Source organism: Cuculus canorus, chromosome 1 (assembly GCF_017976375.1).
Source record: "Cuculus canorus isolate bCucCan1 chromosome 1, bCucCan1.pri, whole genome shotgun sequence".
NCBI classification, from domain to species: Eukaryota; Metazoa; Chordata; class Aves; order Cuculiformes; family Cuculidae; genus Cuculus; species Cuculus canorus.
Window position 1 is genome coordinate 173833887 of NC_071401.1, and position 20928 is coordinate 173854814.

The following is a 20928-nucleotide window of genomic DNA, read 5'->3' on the forward strand; positions in this document are numbered from 1 at the left end:
ATTGTATCAGCGTCCAATGAATGAGATAAGACTGGTCTTTACAACCAGCAGCCTTTTAATTTGGCTGCAGTCTGCATCCAGGCATGTATGTGTACTGCAGTGTTTGCTGCAACAGTGATTGTGACAACCACATACCAGCTACTTTTAACTTGCCCTTTCCATACCAGCCTCTTTGTGTTTCATCCAACATCTGCGTCGCTGTGTGCAGCGTAGTCAACATTGAGCCTTTATTGTGCCCTTTCTTTTTTTGACTGTATGGACCTTTAGGTCTGTATATGTTTTGAAACAAAATAATTCAAATGTTCTGCAGATTCTTGCTTACGTGAAAAAACTCTGGGATGAACAATAACAACTGGGGAAGTGCTTCGCTTCCCTCTTCTGTTTCTTGCAGAGTTGATTATCAACGTCATAGAAGATGTGATGACAATCAACAAAACCTCTTTTTTCTAAAAAATTGCTGTTATACTAGCTAGTACCAATAAAAAATAGATAATAGACAATATAGAATTGAGTGTCCCAGTCCTTCTTAATGCTGCACGCATCCATCCTCACCAAACCTTTGAGTGGGCAAGAATTCTAGGAGAAAGCTGAGAATTTGACTCTTTGATGCTACTGTAAGGAATGAGGTCCCTTTTTCACCTTCTTTGGCTCCCCTGCCTCCCCTTCTCTGCCTCCCCTATCGAAGAGCACAAAACGCACTGAAATAAACGAGCGAGCTCTGCTTTTCCTTATCCTCACCCACCAACATTTCCCTCTACATCAACAGTCGCAGCAGACGACTGCCACCCACCACCCGCCTTTAAGCAGGGGGAGACGAAGCCTTCGGGATGTGACCCATTAGCCGTTCCCCCACCACCTCCCAAGCACAGAGGCACGGACGGAGCCTGTGACCCCACCACCACCCCCGGGGGAGAGGGGCTCTGCCGCGGCTTCCCCGCTGCCGTGCGTGACTCCCTTCTCCCTCTGGAGGGAGACACAGTCCAGCTTTTGGCTGCCGGCGCTCCAGCAGCCGCTGCCCCGCTTTCCCCCGCTGTCGGGGAAGGGGGGGGGATCTCGGGGGAGCCGCGGGGTCGCTGGGGATCCGCGAGGATCTCCCCCTCTCGCTGCCCGCTGTGCGGGAACTTCGCGCCCCGCATCGCTGCTCGGGAGGGCAGAGGAGGGAGGGCAGAGCAGCGCTGCTGGCGGAGCTCCCCCCTCCAGCCTCGGCGGCCGCGGGGACCTGTGAAGGTGCTGCTGGGGAGAAGAGCAGCGAAGAGCCGGATAACCAGCGGGGAGGAGAAGGGCATCCTCCCCGCAGCCTCCATCCCCCGCGGGGCGCGCTCGGAGCTGCCCGTCCCGGCGCGGGGCGGCGGCGGCCGCTGAAGGTGAAGCTCTCGTTCTCCAATTACTTTTCCCAAGAGGGAGAAAGAAGGAGGCAGCAGGAGGGGGAAGTCGTGCTGTGTGTGAAAGGCAAACCAATCAGAGATGCTCTGACGGCGGGATTGCTGCAGGACGCGCCGGCTTTCCCTCCCTTTCCCTGCCGGCGGGGCTGAGCCGGGACCGCCGGCGGCCGCCGGGCATCCTCACCCCCCGCTATCCCAACAGCTAATCGTCCTCTTTGATCGATCGATTTATTTGAACGCTCCGAAACCTCGCCCGAACAGCACTTCGAGTCTTCCCTCTTTCCCCAGGCACTCTCCCCGGTTCGTCGAGCCCCTCTTGGCCGGATTCCTGCCGTGTTCCCAGCGCGGCTCCCATGCCCGCGGGCGCTGGCGGGGCGCTCGCCGGCGATGCCCGGGCGCTGAGGCTGCAGCTCCCCCGCCACGGGAGCCGGCCGCTCGCTAGGTGTTTGCAGCGGGAAGCGGGGCTGCAGGTAGGTGAACGGCTGTCTGTCTGTCTGTCTGTCTGTCCAGGAGCCGGCGGCGGGGCGTGCGGGGCTGCTGCCGCCCAGAAGTTGCAGACAGCCGGGCGCGAAGGGGAGCCGCTTCGCCTCCCTCCCTCGGCTCCAGCCCCGCGCCGGGAGATCCGCAAGGCTTTTAATTTTTTTTTTAGTTATTATTTTATCTTCCTTTTGTTTGGTTTTATTCAAACGTTCCAGCCGAGCCGTGAGGGGCCGGGGAACACCACCCCCCCCCGCCTTTTTCACCCCAACTCCTACCCCGGAGGAGCGCGCTGCCCGTCCTGCCGCCCGCACGGGAGAGCCGGGGGTCGCTGTGCGGATTCTGCGATAAAAAGGGGTATAAAGAGATGGTTCATGGCTTCACTCCCTTCTGTGTGCAACGCTTCCCAAGTTGAGGTGTATATAGTACAAAACATTTTGTCTATCCACGTTGCTTATTTTCCATTTTAGTGAACTCATTTATCTACTAAATATGTTACAGGTTCTGTATGCCACGGGCTGCCCTCTCCTTCCCTTATTCCACCCCATTTCTAGCTTTGCGAGACAAAGTTTTAAGATACCCTCCTTTGTTCCTGTGCTCTGTAGGATCGGACACCGGCTTATCTGTGTGCAGAATAAAGAGCAATAACTTGCACTGCCCTGCTAGGAGTTGCCATGCGTGGCTCTTCCGTGTGTTTCATTCTTAGAGATTTAAAATCATTGCATTTTAAATTATATGTGTAGTTACAGTTGTCTCTTCCCAGCTTTTGTTTGGAGATTATCAGTATTTTGTTTAGAGCACTGAGTACCTCACTCTTCCATCCACCCCCCGGTAGACACCGGCTCAGTATTTAAAGATCTGTGCTTTGACTCCTGCAGAACTGTCAGTTTAAATAATAAACATACTCAACCCCTATCCCTTAAAGCCCGGTAAAGCATTCAGGGTCTTAGGGTCTTCTTAGAGCAGTGGATACATTTAAATTACTATTGACTAAGTGATAATTGTTATCTGGTTTCTCTGTCTTACCAACTAGTTTCAGACATTAGCATTCAGCCTGCTGTATATTTAACACTTTAAAGCTACTTTATGGGCTGATCTACTTGAAGTCAAGTTGATAAATTAAGATTCTTTTCTGTAGTGTAGGGTAAACGCTAGAAAAATAGTAGCTCAGTAGTACTGGGAATACAGCTTAGCTGAAGTTGGGAAATGGCATACTAAGGCATTTTTATCAGGGGTGTCAAGGGTTGCATCTTTCATTGTAGTTTCTCACAGTAATTGTGCAGTCATTTCACTCTGGTGCCTAAAGTGTTTTGTGAGTGCGTAATTAACAGTAGTAAAGTAATTCATATGAATTTCATTATTAACGTTTTATACTGCTGAGGCAATATTGAAAGCTTTTTTATTTCATAAAGTGCCAATTTCCATAACTACAGTACTGTTATTTTTGTAAGTGTAAACTCCCTAAGTGCCATAATTTCAGTGGAAAGCTTTGCTCAGTTAGTTGATAGCAAATCAGGATAACTGTTCACTAGTTCCACATGTTTGAAAGTAAGAGGGCTTTAAAAATGTGGTATTAATTTGAGATACGCTGCTGGTAGTGGGTGACTTTGAGATAAACATCTTGATTCCTATCGTATTTTAATCAGAGAATTATGACTGTATCTTTTATCATACTGGGCATCTGAGTTAACCTTTTTACCTGTATCTTCTTGCGATCCGAGGGATCTCAGCTTTACACGTAGGTGCTTGTAATGCACTTGATAATTCTGGTGGGGAATACATGAAAAACCCATTCTGTGAGGAAGAATATATATGTGTATATAGATAGATATTGGAGATTGCGTGACTGGCAAGTTGCAAAGTGATGATTCATTGAACCCTATCTAGATTTACATAACGCAAATAATGTTTTACACTGAATTGTGGTAGCAGAGAAGCATGCAGCAGCCAAGAAGTTCTGTGATTTCATCATAGGTGATGACAGACTTGATAAAGGGCATCTTTAAAAATGCAAGCTATATGTTTTTGGTAAGCGTAACATACCATGGAATATTTTAGATCTGAGTATTTTCATACTTAAATTTATTGCTGGCTGTATTGTTACTTTTGAACGTGTGTGAAGCCTAAATGGTGTATTAGAAATATGTTGCATTAATTATGTTGCATGTTTTACTTACGATAAATAAGAGAACAGTGCTAAGCATTTATTAACTAAAGGAAATCACTGACTTTGGAAGACAGAAAATCACATCACCTAATACTCATCAACGCAAATATGTGATCACCATCTTGCAAAATTATTCTGAATGATACAGCTACCAGTGAGAAAGCAGTTCTATGCCCCTATTTTAACTTCTGCAGGATTTTATTAGAAATGCTTCATTAAGTCACATTATTCTGCAGCTGTTTGTTCACTGAAAATTAAAATAAAAATCAGGAAGTTTATCCAGCAAAGAAGTATTGTTTCCTTTGTTAAATACTGAAAGTTCAAACAAAAAAAAGTCCTTTAGCATCAGTGTGCCAGAAACACTGAATACATTGTATTTTTGTGATACATGGATGGCATTTACTGATGCAATTCATCAATGTATTTATTAGTCAAACATCATCAAACAAAGAAAATAAATGAACATAAACAAAGAAAGCATGATGATACAGAGGCTGAAGCAAGGGAAGACCCCACAAATCTAATTAATTAATGTTCAGTCTCATATTTACAGTTTATATTTAAACATGATTTAAACAACATGTTTGTTGTCTTTCTGTCATTGATTTTCTACTACAGGTCCAGATAATTCAGGCAGCAGTAGCTTTTCATTTGAAAATGCATTTTCTATTTACCTTTTGAAACACTGAATTTTAAAGGCATTGAGGCAAAAGTTGTGTTTGGATGACTGTAACAGAAGGGTCCTGTGCCAGCAGAGCTCTATACTGACCTGTCCTCATTCACAACCATATTTATGTGTTAAGAGGAACATCCCCAACTGATACAGACTTTCGTTGCTCCATTGAAATAGTTGAAGCTCTGATATTTTAAACCAGCTGGAGATTTGCTCCATTATCCTTAGATCACTGAATTTAAGTGTGCACTTGAAAAGGAATTTGCTTGTTTTTTTTTTTTTTTCTTTTAGGATGAGAAAACATTTACATAGTACACTGAGCTTCACAGAATCTACCTTCACGTTTGAACTACTTTTTAAAAACAGAGACCCGCTCTTGAAGCTATCTCAGCAGGAAATTTGGCCCAGTAATTTAGTTTTGTAAGTCATTACTATATACTTCAAAACACTTCTCCTCGTAAGTCAGTTCAGATTTATAAAACTCATCAGACATGGGAATGAATACACAAACATCAGCAGTAATGTTGTCCATTTTTCCTGGTGACAGCTGCATAGTTATCTTCTTTTGCTCTTGGTAGAACTTGGGAAGATAGTGATTTTTGCGCTTTGATTCTTTATATACCCTTGCCACCCACTCTAGCTTAGAATATATAGTCAGTTATTTATCAAAAGAGAAGGCAAAATGTAATGGCCATCTAATATACTTTTTAATACCGCTAGTGCAAAACAGTCACATTTTTAAGGTAAACAATTCAAGACATTTTTACAAATCTTCTTACTGTGTGTTTTGAAAAATGCTTTGGAGATAGAAGAGAAAATAATAAAACATCATTCTTTACGGTACTAGTTATGGCAGGACACTACATGCATAAAATGGGTCAAAGTGGCTAAAAAAGCTTTCTTAGCTTTTTCTTTTGTTCTTATATGCCAAGACACTGATTTGTAGGATGCATTGTAGCTGTAGCTACTGCTTGAAGCAGCACTGGAAAATGCTTTATATGGATTTCATCCTTAGTTTTTGCATGAGAATGAGTAGCTCCTGTACTTTTTGCGGTATAGAAGCAATCATTTATATAATTGCATGTGTAAAAAGTGGGAAATGGGGTCTGTCCCTTGTTTAAAGCTCATAATCTATACTATATTATTAGTTTACATTTGCCAGTAGCCTCATTTCACATCTTGCTGATCCTGTAATATGGACCTTGAACACAGGTCTCTTAGCACCAGGACAGCATTGCATACAGCTGCCTCTACCGTGAGCATCCCTTTAACAATGCCAAGGGGAGAGCCATAGTACAGGGTAGCACACAGGTGAAAGCACACAGAGCTTTTTCTGGACTCATGGGTATTTGTTAATCTTTTATACTTAAATAATGAATTGGAGCTAAGGCTGTGTAAGATGCTTTAGGCTGACAAACTTCACAAGTAAATAAATGCACAGGCACAGTTCAATAAACCTATTCAATTGTACAGATAGCAAAATGTTAAGAAATGGGTTGGTAAATCTGAAACATCTTTTAAATAGATAACCAGGTTTTTACTCTTGTTTGTATGCCATCCTCTCTCTGTGTGAAATATTTCTTGCCTCTGTTGCAATATTAACATCCACTATTTGAAGATGAGGTATTGGGCTAGGAGTACCACTGGTGTGATCCAATAAAGCAATTTCCTTGAAATGTAAGGAGGTGGTATTGCAGTACTGTATATTATAACTGACTTACTAGAACCAAACTGTGATAGTTTAGTGTACAAATTTTCCTTTATTTTTCTCTTTTAAAAGCAGGTTATAATATATTTCTAAACTAAATCTCAGTTACATACAGTCTCACACCAACTCTTTCAGAGACAGGAACACAAACCTGACAAGTCTCTCACATTCACAATGATACCCACATATCAGACTTTTTTCCACTCCCCCACTGCTGTGTCTGTATCACCTATTGATAGAGCAGAGCTGTGACTTCTGGTCCATCCGGTCACAGACTGGTCAGGTATGTGATGTGTGGCCCTCCACTCATCTTGTGTCTGATGTGTTATGGAATGGGAGAGGGTACAGTGCAGCCACTGTACCACTAAATGGCTTTTCATACTCATGCAAGCATCTTTATAGAACGCTCTTTCTGGTTACAAATCTCCCTGTGGTTTCCTCCTCACCATGTGAGACTACATGTATGAGAGAACCTGTCCCAACACCTCCGATGTGCAGTCTCAGGCTAGGTGCACTCTTCTGACCTCACGACTGTGCAAATGGGTTATCGGTGAGCACTGCATTAAAACTATGTGCTTTAGATTCCCTTTCAGTTAAGACCTTTTTGGTGTTTGTTCCCATGTAAGATACCTGTTTGACCTTTTGAGTTCTAAACTCAACTATAATTCATCATTTGCTGTTGTATCGTTGCCCTTCATGGCACTGCAAAGTACAGCAGAATGGCGTGATGATTCTAAAGCAAGATAATGGCTTTCTGTGCCATTTGTATGTAGGAAACTGAAATTTGGATCTTTTCCAGGAAGGGATGAGAGTCCATACCACTTGAAGCTTGTCTTGTGGTTTATCTAACGTGAGTTAGAAGTCTTAGTTTGGTTCTTACCGTAGAAGTGTCCAAGTTGCAAAAGTCACCAGTAGTGAAAATTAGGGTGTGCACCCACCGTGTGAGCAGAGGCAAAACCTGAGGTCTGATCATGCACAGCATTTCAGCTCTAAGTGAGTGGCTTCAATGGGACCAGTCAAAGTAAGCCTGAATAAACATTGCCAGCTGCTTAGAGTGATCTGTTTTGAAGGCATGTGGGTGGGATGCTGTTGACATTGTGTCTGTATTTTGGGTATAAATTTAAGACCTGAGCTTTGTTTTAATGGCTTGTCAGTCCTACACCTTTTATAAACATTCAATCCCCTGAAGTTCAGAGCAGAGACTATGTAACAGAAAGCAATTTTCAGAAAGATACTACAGGTAGCCACCCTGTATTACAGTAATAGAAACTATAGTTACAATCATGTGCATCTTCAAATGTGATATTACTGCTGTGGCATTAAAGTATAATACCAATTTCTGACCAAGTATATCAGGCTGTAGTATTCCTGCAAGAAATTAGGTCGTGTTTAAAACTTAATTGCAGTAAAAAGACTTACTTCAGCACTGTGACAGGAGAAGAATACTATCTCTAGACTGTGTTACCTGTGTTTATTTAGCTTTGTTTTTTTTTTTTTAATCTATGTATTGCAACAAATAAGCTATACTTCAATAAAGATAGAAGTTTTATCTTGAAGTATGCTAACAGCAGCAAATAAAGTGAGATAAGTTCTGGTTTATAAGCTTACTGCAGTCAAGACAGAAGAAATATTGTTTTTGTAGGCTAATATAACATGCTATAAATTCAGATATGATGTTGTCAGCCAATACTGTTAATGTTGCCTGACACTTCTCATTATATGAGCCTGCTTTTTTTTCTGTTCAATCTAGAATCACAAGGGCTATCCCTTGCATTGGAATTAAGGTAATACTCAAAATACAGTACTGCCGAAGTGTCCAGACCTGCATAACCAAGGGATTATACTAGTATTTATTTGTGTGGTGGATGTTCAAAGAAAGAAGTGGTCAGGAATCCAGGTGCTGGTTGAGCTTCTGAATTAGGAAATGTTTCTTCCTCCCCCTGTGTAGATTCACTTTCCTTTGTGGCAATAAAATTTTATTATTTTCTGCTTACAAACATCATAATTTGACTGTTCTGACTTAACCCTGGTAGGCAGCTAAGCCCCACTCAGCCTCTCAGGCACTCCACCTCGGTAGAATGGGGGAGAGAATCAGAAGGGCAAAAGTAGAAAACTTGTGGGTTGAGATAAAGACAGTTTAATAGGTAGAGCAAAAGCTGTACACACAAGAAAAGTGAAATAAGGAATATATTCACTACTTTGCAACAGCAGGTGTTCAGTCATGTCCAGGAATATAAGACTGCATCACATGTAACAGCTACTTGGGAAGACAAACACTGTAACTCCAAATATCCCACTTCCTCCTTCATCACAAGATTTTATATTGCTGAGCACAATGTTGTATGGTATGGGATATCCCTTTGGTCAGTTGGGGTCAGCTGTCTTAAACCTCCAATCTTCTCACTGGTGAGGCAATGTGAGAAATGGGAAAAAAGACCTTGATGCTCTGTAAGCACTGTTGAGCAAGAACTAAAACATCCTCTGCTATCAACACCACTTTGTTCAGAAATCCAAAACATAGCAACAGGAAAGCTACTATTAAGAAAATTAGCTCTTTTCCAGCCCAAACCAGTACAATCTCCACACCTTGTTCTTTACCTTGTTCATCATGCTCAAGTCCCACACTATCCAACACATCCTCACTAGCCCCTTCCTGCTCTTTGATATATACACAGATGTAATTTCCTTAGTCTGTGGACCACCCCTGTAAAATATCCATAAAATATCCATTAAGTTCATTTAGTCCATGACTTCTGTCTGTTATGATTGTCACGCAGGACAGGAGAGCTGGTGTGCTGCGTGGACCTATTTGGCACCAAATCCAATTCAGGTTAACTCTACCCTGGTCAAAATCAGTACATTGATAGAAGTATTCTTGGTGATTGTACCCCACATTTTTTTTTACCACCTACTTCATCTTGTGGTCAAAACCTAACAAAAGAGAAGAATGTAACTCTGGGTAACTTTCTTTCCCTTTTAAACTGCTTGTGCTTCACCTGGGAATTTTGAGCCCACATGCTGCTGTACGTTGTATATCATGTCATGCTTTTAGAGATTGTAAGGGGCTTTAGCCCTCATGTTTGTGCAGACTGGTGTGTCACGCTTTTAGTAGTAACCATGCAAATGCACAGCTGCCATCTCCCATTCTGATCACGCTTGTGTCCTCTCAGGTAATTGTTGGGGTCACTGCTTATGTGAAAATGTACCAGGAGAAAGTTTAAGCTTAGCTCAGTGGTTTTGAGCATCTTTCACTTTGAGACTCTGTTGTAATTTTTTTTTTTTTTAACAGTATAATTATTCTTAAATATTTCAGAATTTCTTTGGAGTTACTTTGATTTGTTGCATTATAATAAATGCGTATTTGACATCTAGTAAATGCACACAATGCTTTTAAAAATGAAGTATGCTTTTAAAAGCATATTCCTAGCAATGTGTGCAGAACTGTCACTATGTTTTCTTATTGGAAGAGAAATAATAAAGTTGCTAGTTATTCACCTATATGAATTCTACGTGGACCCTCTCTGTGAAACAAGTGCTGACACAGTTACCACTATAGCTGCATGAATATGCCAGTCTTTTTAATACCACACCTTGTTCCCATTCCTACTTTAAAAACTGAACTCCCAGTAATGACAGTCACATTCTCCTCTTCCTCATCATCCTCCTAGCTGCTCATAACCTAACTTTTTCTCCTCTAGCTCTGCTTGCCCTTCCTTTTCATTGTTCACCTCATCTGCATTGGTGTCATATGATCTTTCTGAATGTCAAGTAAATGCAGACTGCAGTCAGCATTACCAAATTGCTTTCCTGCCAAAAAAGTCTCTTTTCATATGCCATGACCCATCATCTCACAGTTAGCTGCAAGTCATTCTGATTCCCAAATTTACAGTATATTTTCTATTTAATGAGCTATTAAACGTTATGCACTTTTAAACTTCATCTTTTCCGAATAGCTGCATTCCTCCTGGTAATTATGGCTTTAGAAAGTAACAATTACTTTGAAACGAATTCTGCAACAGAAGTGACATTATTTAGATAGTATTTCTCCATATCCATGCTCTAGGGATTACCCCATTAGAATATATTTATATTTGGAAACTCCTTGAGGCCATTATATCAGTCCAATAGCCACCATGTTCTCATCAGTAAGATAGACAAGTCTACTTCATATGCTATTTTAATAAAATGAAAAATGAAAATAGATACATGGATGGATTAGTAGTTAATTTTTGCTTTCACTACACAAAAAAACTCCACAACACTTTGTGCTTTCTCCAACTCAGTAGAATGTTTTGAGTAAGCTTAAGTACAAACACAAATAATATTCCGTACGTATTGCACAGATCTGGACATTTTGGAATTAGTATATTATTCTCATGTATTCTTTTGGCAATAGTAACATTTCATTTGTTAGAATAATTCTTCAAATTAAGTGCTTGTCCACTAAAAAGTTTGCAAAAATTGCAGATGGCTTAGTAACAATGAGTGAGTTCAGCCTTTGTTGCTCGTAGGTTCCATTACATCTGTGTATTTATGAAATTAAATAATATCTACTAGTTCAGGTTATATAATCGTGGTTTTTGTCTTTGTGGTTACTTGTATGTAACCACATACAGTTGATGGATACAAACTAAGTGTATGTGCATTATGCCAATAGTTTGCTTGTGGTAAATCCCAATAGCCTTTCCATGGATTCTAATATTTTTATTTTTTCTCTGCAACTTAAGCGTTCTGCCTTACAAAAAATATAGAAATGATTGACAGAAGGAAACCTTGTCTGTGACCCTGTCATGGCAGTAGGTAGAAATGTATATTTAAAAAAGCTTTAATCTTTCAGGTTTGAACCTAATGTTCAAGCTGTGGTAAAGCTAAGTCTCCAATAGACTTCTTTCATTTGTTGGGCATTGGAGCTTGTTCCTGCTCCTCACAGTTACTTTGTAGGAACAATATTGAAAATGTTCCGGAGGGAAAATGCAGTTTCTCTGAATTGGTAGATGCTAAATGCTGATTTAAAATGTGTGCAATATACATATGATTGAAAAATGTGCTGGGAGGGTTTTGGAACTATGCAGAAACATCATCCCCTTTGTAGCTGAGGGGTGTGATGTGTTCCTCTACTTTGTTGATACTGTAGGTTCACAAATTACCTGTGGCTTTGCAGCCTGTTTTGAGTAAACGGCTAAGTATACAGATGAGCAAGTGGTTAAGCAGACAGCTTTGCTTCTCCCTTAATTTCTCCTGAACTTTTTGGTTCAGCACTGCTTCAGTTCAGCTGCAGTCTTTTCTGGTTTCTTGGCATAGTAACATGACAGGCCTAATTCTGTCAGCTGAAATAAAATATCGCTTACTAGTGAATGATCAAGGTGATCCAAAGCCAGATTTTTAAAGCAAAATATTTTTTATTCCACCGAACTTCCTACCCATTGAAGAGAGCATGTGTATGCCTAATCCTACCTAAACCTTACAATTTTATTGGGAAAAGTAAAAGCTATGATTTAATGCAATATCTGGGTTGCATATTTCAGTTTCTTTGTCTTTCTTTAGGTGTTTAAACTCAAGCAATTGTATCCCTTCTAGCTAGCACCTGGAATGAACATCTTTCCAATTACTGCCCAAGCTATTATAACTTTGAGTTATTGTCTCTCCACAGGTATATTTATTATTCCTTTTATTTACAGCTAGTACTTCCATATGCATATAAAATATATTTACATACCAATAGGTATAACAGTCCTAAAAAAGCCATGAACTGATTGTATGTGAATAGCTATGTGACATTCAGAAAATCAGTGTATATCAGTCCACATTATCAACAGAAGCTGTGACATAAACGTGTAATTTTGCTGTATACACAATACATTCGTGGTTCAGCAGCGGGCTGTGGGGTTCAGATCATAGTAATGATAAATTGTAATGATTTAAATGTACATCTTTTTCTGTTTTACTGCTTTTTTGGGGTTGTTTGGTGGCTAATTAATGTTTTCTTAACTGTTCATTGCCAAAGGATGAGTCAGGCTGACCATAATGGTTTCAGGTATTAGGTTACAGGCAGTTTTGCAGGTAAAGGGGATGTGGGGCTCTGTACATAATGATATGTTGGTTCCCACAATGTGATCGTTTCTAGTAAATTATTATTTGAAAATACTTATTCTCTTTCTTCTCCCCTTTCCCTTCACGTCAGGAGATTTCTTGAACTTAATTCATTGTCCATGTAATAATCTTTTGTGCAGAAGAATCCAAGTTGCTCTGTTAAGGACCTTCAGTAATGGCTGGAGCCAGAGAACAAGTGGGACTGCATTCTAATGAAAGAAGGAAATGAGAGTGTGAGAAAAATACTGCTTCATACTTTGACCAATGCTTTGTCATATTCTTTCTGCTGGTTAGCAGTAGCCACTCTCACATAGCACTGTTATAGGAGGACTTATATAATGCTAATTCATGCAGGTATTGAATAGTCATTCCTGTTTTGAAGGAAAGAAACTTTATCTGGCCTCTGCCTTCTGCTCTATTTTTATTTTGTGCTCTTTTCACATTTGTGGAAGACATTTCATTAGTGTTTCCCAGAAATGTCTAGCCATACATTGGAGAAAAGTGTGTCAGCCTATGACTTTCTAAGGAACGCTGGTTTGTATGGCCTTTCAGTTCCTAACTATTATAAATACCTTCTAGCATTGAGAAGGACAAGACTGTAATTGGCAAAGAGGAGAATGATGAAGAGATTGTGCATGTCCCTCCTTTTTTAATTTAAACAATCTTCAACTTAGGCTTCTGTCCAAGAAACACTTTCTTTGAAAAATGAAAGCAAATCTATTGTTCCATGAGATTTTTTGCAGGTTCTTTTTTTTTTTTTTTTTTAAATTGTGATTGGTGGAATGGAAAAAGGTCTTAGATCAGTAATTACACGCTAAATATTAAGAACTTCTGTGTACTTATAAATACATTTTTATACAAAAAAATTGATTTCTACGTTAAATATCCCTCATCCCAGTGAACAGTAATGCCAAATTACTTTAATACTGGTATAATAAGAAACTCCTAGCTTTTCTTTTTATCAGCAGAATAATTTACAGTAGCAATTTTCTACAAGACTTTTAATTTACCAGTTATATTTCCAATGAGCTTGTCATGATTCCTGAACTAGGTCTATGTTTTCCCCTGTCTTTGCCATGTGAGGGCACTTCCTAGCCCCTATTCCTTTATCTCTCTTTGAGCATAGCCATTATTTTGCTGTTCCATAGTACACACTGAAATTCAGCACCAGCCTTCCTTGTCAGTTCTAACTGATTTGTGACCAAGGTTGACTAAAACAGCCAGAAAAAAATTAAATCCAAAGTTATGTTTAATACTAAGAATTAAATATAGCAAAATATAAAATGGATTCTTAAACCAAAGGCCGTCTTTTCTATCTTATTCTTCAGTTTATCTCTTCCAGTTTGTAGGCCAAGTTGGTTTGGTTTCTGCAGTTGCTCAAAAATCTGTCTAACTCTAGCTTTTTGTGAAAAAGCTACATGACTTGAGCAACAGACATGACAAACAGGACAGAGGCACAGCTAATTTTGCAACTGCTAGCAGTCCTGTTATTAATGTTGGCTATTAAAATAGCATCATATCCCTTCATGGTTAACATCACGTGTTCACTTTCTGTGCTAGCATTCAATACCGTAGAGCTTTCAGACTGAGTACTGCATACCTCGTCTTTAATTTCTGTTTTGGAGGTGATGAAGGATGTCTAAAACCTGCTCAGATGGCCTAGATCTGTCAGAGAAAAGAGTCGAGCCGTTCACATAACCATTGTAGGTGCTCTGAAATTCACTCTATGAATCTGATGTAATAAAAGCTCTTTGAGTGTCTGAGTTTGATTGAAAAGGTGAAGGTGGAGCCACCTTCCAGCATTTTCAAAACTAACAAAACTTGTAGTTGGAATTTACCTTTTTACTGATGTTAGCAAGTTTGGAAGCTAGAGAACAGCTCCAGTTGTGTTTTATCACCATCATATGTTACTTCATTTGCCTGAATATCTTTTTCCCAGTGATTAAAATTTATGATTTGGAATAGCAGTAGTCTCATAGGTCTCAAAGTGTTACGTTTCTTTGCCTGTTCAGAAGTATGGTAGTACTTTTTTGAAGTTATTCCTTTTAATCTTGAAGCCTCTGCTCAAAAATGTATTAAATACTCTGGTGTTTGGAAAAGAGTAATAATAGTGCATTATCTAATAAAATTCCTAAGCCAGCATAAAGAATCTGAAAACTCTCCCTCTTTCTTAAAAAAAAAAGCAAGTTACAGAAAGTTGGAAGTAAATACACCTTTAGTTGTCATTCATTTTGCTGTTAGATAATGAATCTTTGCAAAAGCTGCTTCCCAAATTACGTCTTATGACACAGGATATAGAAATGATAATAGAAACTTCTTCAGAGACAAGTCATATGCAAAGGGTGAAACACTTTGTGTTTCACCTTGTGGCTGCTTTGTGAAGTTGAAAGAAGAGTCTAGTGCTGCTTGGATTTTGGTGTTGGAAATTCGATCATAGCCTACCAAAAAGGACAGTCAAGACAGAATTCAGCTTGAGATTGACACCTAAAATAGGTGTCCAATTGTAACTGTTTACATGTGTGAGAGTTGCTTTAGCCTCATAGTCAAGGGAGGTCCAGGGTGGTGTTGAGGTGCATAACCTAATTTAAAACACTCTAGAGTAACTTGTCTGGCCTCTAAGTGCTATTTCAGCTGGGTGCAGAATCCAATCTGAATCAGATGTTAAGATGCCTTGCATCATATTTACCAATCCTTTCCCTTAGGCATCTCAGATGGTTCTAGTTGGGGCACCTGAATCCTGTTCCTTACCAACAGACCTGTAGAATGACTCTACTTGCTATGAAAAAGATACCTACTTTGGGTCAGCTGAAATGTACTTCAAGTCCCAGCAAACTGGTCCAGCCGAATAATAACTTGCTCTAACCATATATTTTAACTATCTGTAGTAAGGGTTTGTAAATGTGTCAGAGTATCTAAGACAGTTGGATGGGATTTATAGCTCTGTATCAGACCTATGACCATGCCCATGTTTGTGGGCATGTCAGATACCATGTTTAGTCAACTGAACTGAGTACTTAGATTTCAATACCTAAATTTAGGCATCTTAATCTTGAACTTATCAGTACCTGTGTTACTGACAGGTTACAAGAATAATAGCATCGTGTACAACAGTTATGAAATTAATTAACATCGGAGGCAATTTCTACTGAACCTTTGTTTTCAGCCCTTTCTTTGTCTGGCATTTAGTGATGTAGTCTAATGCAAAATCCTAACTTGTGAAAAAATACCTCTGTTCTCAATTCAAAGGCTGAATCTTCAGGTGAGTACTGAAAACTCTCACATATGAGCCTGTTAACCAGATTGGGCGAGTTAGTTCTGATATTTTTGACAATTCTAAAAGAATAAATAATCATATAATAGCTTTTTAAAAGTAGGTTTGGAGAGGGTGATTTCCACCTTCCTTCTAAATCAAAAAATAGGAGGAAATGAGAGGAAGAGTTTCCACATGAATGAATAAGCATATACCGAATGTGAGTGAAAATCTACTTAAGGAGTTTAGGAGCAATAAACCAAATGTGCAGTCTTGAAGGAGGCATATTCTGTGTTAATTATTTTTGTGACGGTGGCACTTGGTGTAACCGTTCAGGAGTGAAGTGCTGAACAAAGAGAAAGCAAAAGATTTTTCTGTCCTTTACTCTGGTTCACTTGCAAGACTGACCCCTGCAGGAGTCCTTAGCCCTTATCGCAACTGCCTGCCAGTAGATCTACAACTGTAAGAGAGAACACTGTCCTAGCTGTGGTGGTGCATGTGCCTCAACCTATGAGGAGTGAGGGAGTATAATGTCTACTAGTGTTTTATTAAAAAAAAACAATGAGAATGTTATAAAGATTCCCTTTATGGTTTTGATGTTCCCATGAGCAATGTAAAGGGTCCAGGCCCAACTTGATGGCAGGATGGAAAGGGTAAACCTGGCAAAAAGCTGGCTTCCTACAAAACCAGCAGCTGCTCAAATACAGTCAGTATCACCCAAAAGTGCTGAGAAGAAATGAGCTAGAATGTGAGAAAGAGGTGAGGTAGAAGAAAAACAGTAGAAAAAGGAGGACAAAACAGAAAACCTGTCACCACCCCAATGGCTCCAGCAAAGATGTCAGCAGAAAACATGGTCCATGGGGCAGAGGGCACACGTGTACTTTTTGGTACAAGTTTTTTATAGAGGGCCTGCTCCCGTGCCAAACTGCACAAAGCCCCAAGAATGCACAAAGACACATGTTAAAGACACACATGCAAATCTACCCTTACAAGCAACTTGACTGTGATTCATCAGGTTTCTTCAGTCTTGGCTCTTTGTAGAATATAGGTCTACTGGCATCAGTCCCCAAACTCCCGCTGTACTTGTTGGAACTAGATAGAATCAATCTATGGAAAAAAACACCAACAGAAAACAAAGCAATTCTTCGTTGTCTAATGGGAGGAAGTAATACAAGAAGTACATCTTCTTTACTGCTTCTTAGATTATTAAACTCTCTACCTGAGAATTACAGAGAATCTCAAACATAAGTAATTTTGCTTATCATTTGTGTTGAGCAGTGATTCTTAGTGTAGGCAGCAACAATTGAAGTCACTGGGTAAACAAAATGCTTGGTCCTCAACCCTGACACAGTTACGCGAAATACCTTCTGTCTTCACCTCACATTCTCCTCTTTTTTCCCAGAATTCTTTTCTTCACTTATCACTATCAGCAAAATAATCGTTTACTGCATTTTAATTTGCTGAGGGTTTTCAAGGATCCTTACTATTTCCAGTCTATGAAGAACCTGTCTTGATTCCTCAATACCTGTACTTGAGAAGTTCTTATTGTAGGACACTTGTATTAGCAGAACATCAATGTCTGACTAATTAGAGATGAAATGCCAAATAAATACTGAGTAAAGCAGTTTTCAGATTTTGTCCTGAATTGCAAAACACATGAAAATGCTAATTGTGGTTAGAAAGATCCTAAGTACCATGTTGTGAAGATTTCTTACAATTCTACTTGCAAGAAATGATGCAAATAACTAAAGATGTAATATTTGATAAAAAGGTTTTTTATGCCACTTAAAATACAAATATAAAGTCTTTTCTGGTGGGTAAAATTGTAAGCTCCTGGAAAAATATGGAGATGGTACTTCTTTCAGTGAAAAAACATTATCCTTCATATGTACTTAGCTGCCTTTATTTATAATCAAAAAAAGAAAAACTTTTTAAAGTTTGCTTTTAAAAAGCATATACAATGAAAAAAATATTAAAATTCCCAGTACATTATTTGTGATAACTTGTGATAACTTATCACAGGTTTCATAACTAATGACCTCATCTGTCTTTAAATGTTAGAGTGGATAGATGTACTTAGATTGATGGATACAATTTAAAGCCCTAGGGCCTGTCTATAATAGAAAGAATTAACATCAGCAATTTGTACAGCTGAACTGATGGTGAATGCTTTTATATAAAAATGAATGAAGGATGAACTTTGTTCAACGCTCGTTCAGAGTAACCATTATTTTGACCAAGACATGTGTCTGCATATGGCCGGAATGCCCATGAGCTATGTGATAATATCTTTAAAGCAAGAGGTCTAATGTTAACAACAAGGCCACGATACATCTCCTTTGGGCCTTTTTTTCCCCCCAGAATTCAAACAAATGCATTTCACAAACCCAGCTACAAACAGCTGCCTAGCAGTACTTGTGCAAAGTCGAAAATTTCTGCTGAATTTATTTCATGCCACTCTGTGTCTTAGATGGGATAGAAGTGCTTGATGTTTGTGACACAGCGTGGTCCCTGGGAAGCAGCTCACATGCTGTACACGTGCATATGTGCTGGCTGTAAACAAATAGACTTCGAAAATGAACAGGAAATAAAACCTATCTGTTTAGTTTTTGATTATTTACATGGTAGCTTTTGTAGGACCTTTAATAATCAGGATACATACATATTGTGTTTGTAGTGAATATCTGTCAAGAGTCATTAAGTTCTTTCTCCATATTAAGCAGGGTGCGTTATTACCTTGGGTTCACCATTTGCATTATATTTGAAGCATTACCTTTGTAGCTTTTGGCAGGTTTTATTTTGATGGTGGTATAGATGCATTTTTAATCAGCCTCTGTTTTTGTAATTAAAAAGGAGGGAGATAACAGGACTTTAGAGGCCCTTCTGCATTATTTCACCTTTTGTTTCCTCACAAGCCTTCCCAAATAAGTATATTAGCATTATTTCATAGAAGAAATTTTGCTACTCTTACTTAGTTCTTTGTATAGTTTCATTTCTTTTCCATAGCAGCATAGAAGAGAGCATCAGAGAAACTCTTAATAGGATCTTAACTTTTGTCCTACTTTCACTCTAAATGTAGACCAGGAATTCTGCTTTCTGTGGAGCTCAATTTTTTGTAGAGTCCAGCTGATCTACTGGGCTACATCAGCAGTACTGCTTAGTGCTAATGAGAGTGAAACTTCAACATGAGGAGACAGCAGATCTTCCTTGGGTAATGCAGATGTCTTTCTCAGAGAAAATAAACTCAATCTTCCCACCCTCTCCAGTCAAAGCATCTTTGGTACATGAGGTCTGCATTTTCAGCTGATGCACGCCCATGTTGCTTTATGTAAGGATATGAAGTCCTTGTAGCTTTCATTGACCGCAATTATAATTTGCAGTTCTTCAGCTCTTGCGTGGAAACATTTTGTGAGCACAGATTAAGATTGCATGGGTAACTTGTGAGACAGCCTGCATAACTTACTGTCATTTGTGCATGTAAAAAGATTATGTGCATACAATTCAGCCCATATGCTGAAAAAAATAACACTGTGTTTTAATCAAATGCCCTAATTAAATCGAAATTAAACTACTTGTTAGCATATCTGCCCTGACGACGTGACTCATATGAAACCCTTCTGTACACTAAAGATGCAACTATTGCCAGGCCAAAATTGTGAAAAATTACTGGAGATGCAGCTTACTGCAAAGGCAGTCAGGAAGTCCTCAAAAAAGGAGATGAACCTTTATAGGATTTGTATTCAACTAGTCTACTGAAAGAAAGCAATCCTCATCTCCAAACAATCTTCACCTAAATAAAATTTTTGCATATCTTTGCTATAATGATATTTGCACTGGGTTTTATTTCCAAGGACTTATAGAAAACATTCCCAAGGGAAAGCAGTTTGGCAATTGCAAGTAGTGTTGGGTGTTGAATTTCTTTTTCCCTTTCTTTCTCTAACATTTAATTGAAATTTTTGTCTTCAAGCTAGATGTGATTGAGGACATTTTTAGGTCTTGGTCACTGAACAAGCTGTTGTAAGGACTGCATCCTCATTGTGCAGAGGATGAGCTGGCATTTCTAGTTCAGATTATTTAGTTCAGTGATTGTAGCTATTATGCAGTACAGGTGCCAAGAAAGACCTTTGCCTTTGTGCTTTAGTTAGAAAGATTAGTTAACCAGGAGATGCTGTTATGTAATCTACAAGGTTAGAAACACTGTGGACTTTGGGTGCTTGGGAGAGCTGTTGCAGCCTTAAAATAAAAAGATGCAGCTCTTTAGTGCAAAAAATGACATTCACTGTATTCTTAGTTGTGACATTCACCAGTTTAATCCCTAGTGAAAAAACCTTGAAGCAATAATCACATTAGCTAATAAAACCAGAATTTGAATCATTGTTTCTGATCTAGATAAAGCTATCAGGACAGCTGCATGCTATTCTGAGGATCAAAGCTGAGTTTTCTACAGGTGCTTTCGATTGGTCCATAAATATGCCTAAGCTTGGGCTGCAGGCAGAACAATTTCAGCTGATCAAACTTGCATATTTTCGTGCAGTTCAGGACCAACAGATTTTGGCGCTTGATGTGTGTTGATTTTTTAAAAATTCTACAGAGGAGTGCTTTTATGACCTTGACTGTAATTATTGAAAATGCTGTATTTCCACATCATAGTTTGGAGAGCAATTTTCAAAACTGTGGAAGATGAGACCTTGAATAGCTATGCAGTTATCTCTGATGACCTGGACTATTTGTATTGACCCGTTTTAATTTTAAAGGACAAAGTATCTCCTTTTACAAATCTTATCTTACTTACACATTCTCTTTGATTGGTAATATTATTGATGCTTCTGTGTATAGGAGATGCTTCTGTGTATTATTGATGCTTCTGTGTATAGGAGATCCACCATCTTCTGTCAGGAATATGTACTGTAGCTCTCATACCAGGCGCAGCAGAGCATTATTGAGCCGTAGTGATCACTCACTCAAATCGGAACACCGCATCTTGTAGGAAGATTGGTAAAGCAGGCTTCCTTTTTTATAGATCTGGGATGAAGGTACTGTTTTTCAGCCTTTCAAGACTGACATTTCTCCAGAAACAGTAGAGAGAAGTTGGGTGTGAAAATTATTCTTTGACATGGAAACCAGTTAAGGTTGAAGCAAAACATACTTCATGGCAGAAAGCATCCTCCAATTTGGAGCTCC

At 39.3% G+C, this 20928-nt stretch overlaps 1 protein-coding gene across 6 annotated transcripts in view; it reads left to right on the forward strand.

Annotated features, from left to right (window-relative positions):
* Nucleotides 1-1102: 1102 nt before the first annotated feature.
* The window catches only part of TAFA2 (TAFA chemokine like family member 2), a 185450-nt gene continuing 165624 nt past the window's right edge, over nucleotides 1103-20928 (forward strand). For 3 of the 6 annotated variants that reach the window (XR_008453299.1, XR_008453298.1, XR_008453301.1), the window contains exon 1: nucleotides 1103-1852. The gene's annotated coding sequence lies outside the window, so the exon portion shown is untranslated. The remainder of the gene's footprint in view (nucleotides 1853-20928) is intronic. The other 3 variants (XM_054086368.1, XM_054086378.1, XR_008453305.1) reach the window with 3 other exon arrangements.